Source organism: Homarus americanus, unplaced genomic scaffold (genome assembly GCF_018991925.1).
Source record: "Homarus americanus isolate GMGI-L3 unplaced genomic scaffold, GMGI_Hamer_2.0 scaffold54624, whole genome shotgun sequence".
In the NCBI taxonomy this organism is placed as follows: domain Eukaryota; kingdom Metazoa; phylum Arthropoda; class Malacostraca; order Decapoda; family Nephropidae; genus Homarus; species Homarus americanus.
In genome coordinates, this window is record NW_024733558.1 from 5,749 (window position 1) to 14,973 (window position 9,225).

Here is a 9,225-nt window from a genome sequence, read left to right on the forward strand (position 1 = left end):
ACATACGTGCAAATTTACATACATACATACGTGCAAATTTACATACATACATACGTGCAAATTTATATACATACATACATACATACATACGTGCAAATTTACATACATACATACATACATACATACATACATACACCATCTACAGATATTGGACTGTGTTTATTAACATTCCACCACACCTTCCTAACACCACCACCATCATTCTAACAAAACTAATATTATTTTAACACCTTCCTAACAACACTGCCATCATTCTAACACCACTAATATTATTTTAACACCTTCCTAACACCACCACCATCATTCTAACACCACCACCATCATTCTAACACCACTAATATTATTTTAACACCTTCCTAACACCACTACCATCATTCTAACACCACCAACATCAATCTAACACCTTCCTAACACGACCACCATCATCCTCACTTGCCCTAACACGTTTGTAAGAGTCCCTAACGCTTAACTAACACCGCTAACGCCTCTTCTCCCCCAACAGCCGTGACGTGTTAGAGAGAGGGGAGGACGAGGGGGAGCCGGGGGGAGGCAGCCGACGTGTTCACGGCTTGAGTGATGTTGACAAGAAAGACGCCGCCCTCCCCCTCGACGTGTTCGGCCAGGAAGTGGTGAGAGGTGGTGAGAGGTGTTGAGTGCAGAGAGAGAGAGAGAGGTGGTGAGTGGTGGTGGGTGGGAGTGGTGAGTGGTGGAGTGGTGGTGAGGTGGTGAGGTGGTGGGTGGTGGTGGATGGTGGTGGTGAAGGTGGTGGTGGTGAGGGTGGTGGTGGTGAAGGTGGTGGTGGAGGTGGTGAGGTGTGAGTGGTGGAGTGGTGGTGGAAATGAGAGAGGTGGAGGTGAGTGGGAGGGTGAGAGGAGGGTGGTGAGAGAGGTGGTGAGTGAAGTGGAGGGTGAGTGAGAGGTGGTGGTGGTGAGAGAGGTGGGAGGGGGGGAGTGGTGAGGAGAGGTGAGTGGTGGTGAGGTGTTGAGTGGTGAGAGAGAGGTGGTGGGTGAGTGAGAGGAGTGGTGGTGGGTGAGGAGGTGTTGGGAGGTGTGGAGGGTGAGGAGGTGGAGGAGGTGAGAGTGGTGAGGAGGTGAGGTGAGGTGGAGTGAGAGAGAGGGGGTGAGTGGTGAGAAGAGAGAGGGTGAGAGGGGTGAGTGGTGGTGAGGTGGTGGTGAGGTGGTGAGTGGAGAGAGGAGAGGTGGTGAGGTGGTGAGGTGGGTGGTGGTGGTGGAGGTGGTGAGTGAGGTGGTGAGGTGGTGAGGTGTGAGAGGTGTTGAGAGAGGTGGTGGTGAGGTGGAGGTGGAGTGAGGTGGTGAGGAGGTGTTGAGGGTGTGGTGGAGTGGGAGAGGTGGTGGTGGTGAGTGAGAGAGGTGGTGAGTGGTGGGAGGTGGGTGAGGTGGTGAGGGTGGTGAGGGGGGTGAGTGAGTGAGTGGAGGGAGGGAGAGAGGTGTGGTGGGGTGGGGGGAGAGGAGAGGTGGTGGTGGTGAGAGGTGGTGAGAGAGAGTGGTGGAGTGGTGAGTGGAGAGTGGTGGTGGTGGTGAGAGAGTGGTGGTGGTGAGTGGTGGAGGGTGAGAGAGGTGTGGGAGTGGGGAGGAGAGAGAGAGGGAGGTGGTGAGTGGTGAGAGAGAGTGGTGAGTGGTGAGAGGAGAGAGAGAGAGAGGTGGTGAGTGTGGAGAGAGAGAGAGGGTGGTGAGTGGTGAGAGAGAGGTGGTGAGTGGTGAGAGAGAGAGAGAGGTGGTGAGTGTTGAGGAGAGAGAGAGAGGTGGTGGTGAGAGAGAGAGGTGGTGAGTGTTGAGAGAGGTGTGAGAGAGAGGTGAGAGAGAGAGGTGGTGAGGAAGAGGTGGTGAGTGGAGAGAGAGGTGGTGAGTGTGTGAGAGAGAGTGTGGTGAGTGTTGAGAGAGGTGGTGAGTGGTGAGAGAGTGGTGAGTGTTGAGAGAGGGAGGTGAGGAGGTGGGGTGAGAGAGAGAGAGTGGTGAGTGGTGAGAGAGAGAGGTGGTGAGGTGGAGGGAGAGGTGGTGAGTGAGAGAGAGGAGAGAGAGAGGTGGTGGTGGTGAGAGAGAGAGAGGTGTGAGTGGTGACAGAGAGAGGTGTGAGTGGTGACAAGAGAGAGAGGTGGTGAGTGGTGAGAGAGACGTGGTGAGAGAGAGAGAGGTGGTGAGTAGTGAGAGAGAGAGACAGTAGAACATGATTGATGGTGTGATAGACAGAAAGAAGGAAGGACGGAAGATTGATAGACAGAAAGAAGGAAGGACGGAAGATTGATCGACAGAAGGAAGGAATTACGGAAGATTGATAGACAGAAAGAAGGAAGAACGGAAGATTGATAGACAGAAAGAAGGAAGAACGGAAGAGTGATAGACAGAAAGAAGGAAGAACGGAAGATTGATAGACAGAAAGAAGGAAGAACGGAAGAGTGATAGACAGAAAGAAGGAAGAACGGAAGAGTGATAGACAGAAAGAAGGAAGGACGGAAGATTGATAGACAGAAAGAAGGAAGGACGGAAGAGTGATAGACAGAAGGAAGGAATTACGGAAGATTGATAGACAGAAAGAAGGAAGGACGGAAGATTGATAGACAGAAAGAAGGAAGGACGGAAGAGTGATAGACAGAAAGAAGGAAGAACGGAAGAGTGATAGACAGAAAGAAGGAAGAACGGAAGAGTGATAGACAGAAAGAAGGAAGAACGGAAGAGTGATAGACAGAAAGAAGGAAGAACGGAAGAGTGATAGACAGAAAGAAGGAAGAACGGAAGAGTGATAGACAGAAAGAAGGAAGGAACGGAAGAGTGATAGACAGAAAGAAGGAAGAACGGAAGAGTGATAGACAGAAAGAAGGAAGAACGGAAGAGTGATAGACAGAAAGAAGGAAGGACGGAGAGTGATAGACAGAAAGAAGGAAGAACGGAAGAGTGATAGACAGAAAGAAGGAAGAACGGAAGAGTGATAGACAGAAAGAAGGAAGAACGGAAGAGTTGATGATACAGAAAGAAGGAAGGAAGGACGGAAGATTGATAGACAGAAAGAAGGAAGGAAGGATAGACAGAAAGAAGGATTGATAGACAGAAAGAAGGAAGGATAGACGGAAGAAGTGATAGACAGAAAGAAGGAAGAACGGAAGGTTGATAGACAGAAAGATGGAATTACGGAAGGATTGATGAGCAGAAAGAAGGAAGGACGGAAGAGACAGAAAGAAGGAAGAACGGAAGATTGATAGACAGAAAGAAGGAAGGACGGAAGATTGATAGACAGAAAGAAGGAAGAACGGAAGATTGATAGACAGAAAGAAGGAAGGACGGAAGATTGATAGACAGAAAGAAGGAAGGACGGAAGGTTGATAGACAGAAAGAAGGAAGGAAGGACGGAAGAGTGATAGACAGAAAGAAGGAAGAACGGTAGATTGATCGACAGAAAGAAGGAAGAACGGAAGATTGGTCGATAGAAGGAAGGAAGGAAGATTGATAGACAGAAAGAAGGAAGAACGGTAGATTGATCGACAGAAAGAAGGAAGAACGGTAGATTGATCGACAGAAAGAAGGAAGAACGGAAGATTGATTGATAGAAGGAAGGAAGGACGGAAGATTGATAGACAGAAAGAAGGAAGGACGGAAGATTGATTGATAGAAGGAAGGAAGGAAGATTGATAGACAGAAAGAAGGAAGAACGGAAGATTGATAGACAGAAAGAAGGAAGGAGGGAAGATTGATAGACAGAAAGAAGGAAGGACGGAAGATTGATAGACAGAAAGAAGGAAGGACGGAAGGTTGATAGACAGAAAGAAGGAAGGAAGGACGGAAGAGTGATAGACAGAAAGAAGGAAGAACGGTAGATTGATCGACAGAAAGAAGGAAGAACGGTAGATTGATCGACAGAAAGAAGGAAGAACGGTAGATTGATCGACAGAAAGAAGGAAGAACGGAAGATTGATTGATAGAAGGAAGGAAGGACGGAAGATTGATAGACAGAAAGAAGGAAGGACGGAAGATTGATTGATAGAAGGAAGGAAGGAAGATTGATAGACAGAAAGAAGGAAGAACGGAAGATTGATAGACAGAAAGAAGGAAGGAGGGAAGATTGATAGACAGAAACGGATGACGTTCTTCACTGTTTTCATTATCACCTCACCATACACTCTTGTACTGTCAGTATCCCACTCACTCACACCTTCCATCACCACTCAGCCCCTCTCTCACCCCAATCAGCCACCTCTCACCCCCACTCAGCCCCCCACTCACCCCCACCAGCCCCCCACTCAGCCCCCACTCACCCCGCTCAGCCCCCTCTTTCACCCCCACTGTGCCCCCCTCACCCCCAATCAGCCCCAATCTCTCTCACCCCCTCATCCCCCACTCAGCCCCTCTCTCACCCCTCACTCAGCCCTGCTCTCTCACCCCCACTCAGCCCCTCTCTCACCTCAGCTCACCCCCCTCACCCCACTCAGCCCCACCACCCCTCTCTCACCCCCACTCAGCCCCCTCTCTCACCCCCACTCAGCCCCCTCTCACCCCCACTCAGCCCCTCTCTCACCCCCACTCAGTCACCTCTCATCCCCACTCAGCCCCACTCAGCCCCCTCTCTCACCCCCACTCAGCCCCATCTCACCCCCACCAGCCCCATCTCTCAGCCCCCTCTCACCCCCACTCAGCCCCCTCTCTCACCCCACTCAGCCCCCTCTCTCACCCCCACTCAGCCCCTCTCTCACCCCCACTCAGCCCCCTCTCACTCTCTCAGCCCCCTCTCATCCCCACTCAGCCCTCTCTCATCCCCCTCAGCCCCTCTCATCCCCACTCAGCACCTCTCTCACCCCCACTCACCCTCTCTCACCCCCCCAGCCCCCCTCTCCCCCCCACTCAGCCCCTCCCCCCCCCCACTCAGCCCCCCTCTCCCACCCCCCCACTCAGCCCCTCTCACCCCCACTCAGCCTCCTCTCACCCCACTCAGCCCCTCTCCCACCCCCACTCAGCCCCCCTCCCACCCCCACTCAGCCCCTCTCCCACCCCCCACTCAGCCCCTCTCCCACCCCCACTCAGCCCCCTCTCACCCCCTCTCATCCCCACTCAGCCCCTCTCACCCCTCACTCCCCCTCCCCCTCTCCCCCCTCTCACCCCCACTCAGCCCCCTCTCTCACTCCCACTCAGCCCCCCACTCACCCCACTCATATCACACAGGTGGAGAAGATCTACAGTAAGAACTATGCAGAGAAGGAGGCAGGTCTCAAGCAGCTACAGCACCACCTCACCACCTACTCCCCCGACACAGCTGGCATCAGACCCGATAGGTAACCTATGACGTCATCAATTAGCTATAACATCTATGACGTCATCAATTAGTTATGACGTCATCCATTAGGTATAACAGATCTATGACGTCATCAATTCGGTAAGCAATGACGTCATCAGGCAATAATTAACATATCAAATAGAAATCTAAATATATATAGACGAATAAATTTATGTATATAATTGTGGTCAATAAATTATCAGAATGTTTATATAGTTTTTGTAGTTCATATAAAGAATTTTGTGATATATTGATCAAACTGCTATTAAACTAAGAGGAAATGTGTTAACTGTCGAGGAATTTTTATTATTATTATTATTATTATTATTATTATTACTACTACTACTACTGCTACTTTATTCCTTCTTCCTCTCTCTCTCTCTCTCTCTCTCTCTCTCTCTCTCTCTCTCTCTGTAGGTACGTGCGGGGAGCGGTGGTGTTGGTGCGTCGAGCTCTGAGGGATAAAGTGCACAGTGTTGGCCTCCTCGCCTCACACACCCTCTCTCACATTCTCAGTAACTTCATCTCCAAGCACAAGTAAGTTCTCTCTAGTAAAGGTTATGTTCTCTCTAGCACAGGTTATGTTCTCTCTAGTACAGGTTATGTTCTCTCTAGCACAGGTTATGTTCTCTCTAGCACAGGATATCTTCTCTCTAGCACAGGTTATGTTCTCTCTGGCACAGGATATGTTCTCTCTAGCACAGGTTATGTTCTCTCTAGTACAGGTTATGTTCTCTCTAGTACAGGTTATGTTCTCTCTAGCAAAGGTTATGTTCTCTCTAGCACAGGTTATGTTCTCTCTAGCTGAGTTATGTTCTCTCTAGTACAGGTTATGTTCTCTAGCAAAATTGTCATTCTCTACTTTGAGGTTATGTTCTCTCCTACTTTGGGTTATGTTCTCTCTAGCACAGGTTATGTTCTCTCTAGCACAAGTTATATTCCTCTCTAGCACAGATTTATATTCTCTCTCTGCTTTGAGTTATGTTCTCTCTAGCTTTAGGTTATGTTCTCTCTAGCACAGGTTATGTTCTCTCTAGCACAGGTTATGTTCTCTCTAGCACAGGTTATGTTCTCTCTAGCACAGGTTATGTTCTCTCTAGCACAGGTTATGTTCTCTCTAGCACAGGTTATGTTCTCTCTAGCACAGGTTATGTTCTCTCTAGCACAGGTTATGTTCTCTCTAGCACAGGTTATGTTCTCTCTAGCACAGGTTATGTTCTCTCTAGCACAGGTTATGTTCTCTCTAGCACAGGTTATGTTCTCTCTAGCACAGGATATGTTCTCTCTAGCACAGGTTATGTTCTGTCTAGCACAGGTTATGTTCTCTCTAGCACAGGTTATGTTCTCTCTAGCACAGGTTATGTTCTCTCTAGCACAGGTTATGTTCTCTCTAGCACAGGTTATGTTCTCTCTAGCAAAGGTTATGTTCTCTCTAGCACAGGTTATGTTCTCTCTAGCACAGGTTATGTTCTCTCTAGCACAGGTTATGTTCTCTCTAGCACAGGGCCACACCATTCAGTAGGCCTGGTTGTGTAAGAACGGTGCCACAATAGAATAGGTGTTGTGTGTGTGTGTGTGTGTGTGTGTGTGTGTGTGTGTGTGTGTGTGTGTGTGCCGATAATAATAATAATAATAAACGGTTTATTAATAGAGTTCATGGTGGCTGAAAATGTCTGAACTTACATTTGATTTAGACATAATGATATAATATGCATTGAATACATTTACAGGGCTGTACAGTACATAAATCAGGAGTTGTTTATTATTTTAACAATAGATGGGATGGTGCTGTTCTTATATCTATCGGCACGGGCTCTTATGGGCTGAATTTTGTTGTAGTGGCGGACTGCGCGAGGTGGGCGGGGGACTGCCTGTGGCAGGAGGTGGCGAGGGTGGTGCAGTAGTTGGCTGCCAAACCTTTCCAGTGCTTGGTGGTGGAGGTCACTGAGGGATGGCATTTCGAGGGTGGAGAGAGCGTTGGTGTAGCCGGAGTATTCTGCGCCGAGCATGATTCTGCAGGCCCTCTTCTGTACCTTCTCTAGCTGACGTTGTTGGGTGGAGTTGAGAGAAGACGACCAGACTGGTGACGCATACATTAGTTTGGGGAGAATAAAGGCGTTGTAGATGGTCCTCAGCTCTGGCGTGGGTGTCCCAAGTGACCTAAGTCGTCGTAGCATGTAGAGACGGTACGAGGCTGCCTTGACTGTGTGTGTGTGTGTTTATGTGTGTGTGTGTGTGCTTGTGTGTTCATGTAATAATAATAATAATAATAATAATTGACGGTTTATTGAAAAAGTTCTGCAGCCCGAAGGCTGAAAATATACATTGGAGAAAGGTGAAGGAACATACAGTGAACATACACATTATTGTAGGTGTTGAACAGCAAAAACCTAGTGTAGTAACTCCCTCCAAGATGGTGTTAGGAGGGACCTCACGTGGTGTAGTAATTCCCTCACAGATGGTGCTATGAGGGGCCTCACGTGGTGTAGTAATTCCCTCACAGATGGTGTTATGAGGAGCCTCACGTGGTGTAGTAATTCCCTCACAGATGGTGTTATGAGGGGCCTCACGTGGTGTAGTAATTCCCTCACAGATGGTGTTATGAGGGGCCTCACGTGGTGTAGTAACTCCTTCACATATGGTGTTATGAGGGGCCTCACGTGATGTAGTAATTCCCTCACAGATGGTGTTATATGAGTGAGGTGTGGTTCCAGGCCTTCCTATCGTAGACCGATTAACACATCGCTGGTTGTTGGGTCTCACGGGCCGTTATCACTGGGTACCTGGGACCTCACTGTGTGAAGGTTAACTTGGGTACTACTGTTACTGTTGAGTTGTTCTCACTGACTTAAGCACTGTTCACCTCTGTTCAACACTGGTTCCATTCCTTTCCTAAATGAAATAGTAACTTCTGGCGAGAACTTGTTGATATTCCGGTGGGGAGGAGGGGTCAGGGGAGGGGGTTGGTATGGGCCAACTTAACAGTTGACCTGGCTGCTCCGAGAGGAGCGCCAGGTACATCTTGACCCTTCGGTGATCAAGGATGTAGTGTGTGTGTGTGTGTGTGTGTGTGTGTGTGTGTGTGTGTGTGTGTGTGTGTCTGTGTGTGTGTGTGTATGTGTGTGTTGAAAAATGGAAGATATATATTATTATTATTATTATTACACACAATTTATTTATTAGTTTCTTTAACATCCAACAAATCACCTGAAGACTTGGCACCTGACCTTATTTTACCTGATGATTACACACCCTAGCATTAACCTAACCTAATTAACCCATAACATAACCTAATTAACCCATAACCTAACCTAATTAACCCATAACCTAACCTAATTAACCCATAACCTAGCCTAATTAACCCATAACCTAACCAAATTAACCCATAACCTAACCTAATTAACCCATAACCTAACCTAATTAACCCATAACCTAACCTAATTAACCCATAACCTAACCTAATTAACCCATAACCTAACTTAACCTAATTAACCCATAACCTAACCTAATTAACCCATAACCTAACCTAACCTAATTAACCCATCACCTAACCTAATTAACCCATAACCCAACCTAATTAACCCATAACCCAACCTAACCTAATTAACCCATGACCTGCTAACCTAACTCTTTCCGATTTAAAGCTAATCTAACATAATTAACTTACCCTACCTTACCCCCTCCCTTCCATACCATTAAGTGTATTTAATCATCAATTAAAATAAACTGTGGGTATCTAATACCATAACCCACCTGACCTGACCTGACCTGACCTCTCTGGCAACACAGGGTCACGAAAGAAGTAACCTCGACACTGGACAAGGTTCTGCCAGACCTGTTGGCCAAGACCTCTGATAACGCCACCAGAACGCAACATCTGGCTACCACCGCTATACTTGAGATGCTGAAGCCTTATAGACAGGTGGGTCTGTCTGTCTGTCTTTCTGT

The 9,225-nt window shown here is 48.0% G+C and overlaps 1 long non-coding RNA gene across 1 annotated transcript; it reads left to right on the forward strand.

The window, feature by feature from the left end:
• The first annotated feature begins 450 nt into the window (after positions 1-450).
• Positions 451-5,837, forward strand: LOC121869835. Its single transcript, XR_006089594.1, has 3 exons — positions 451-629; positions 5,166-5,275; positions 5,695-5,837. It is a non-coding gene; the product is annotated as an uncharacterized LOC121869835 (long non-coding RNA).
• The last annotated feature ends 3,388 nt before the right edge of the window (positions 5,838-9,225 follow it).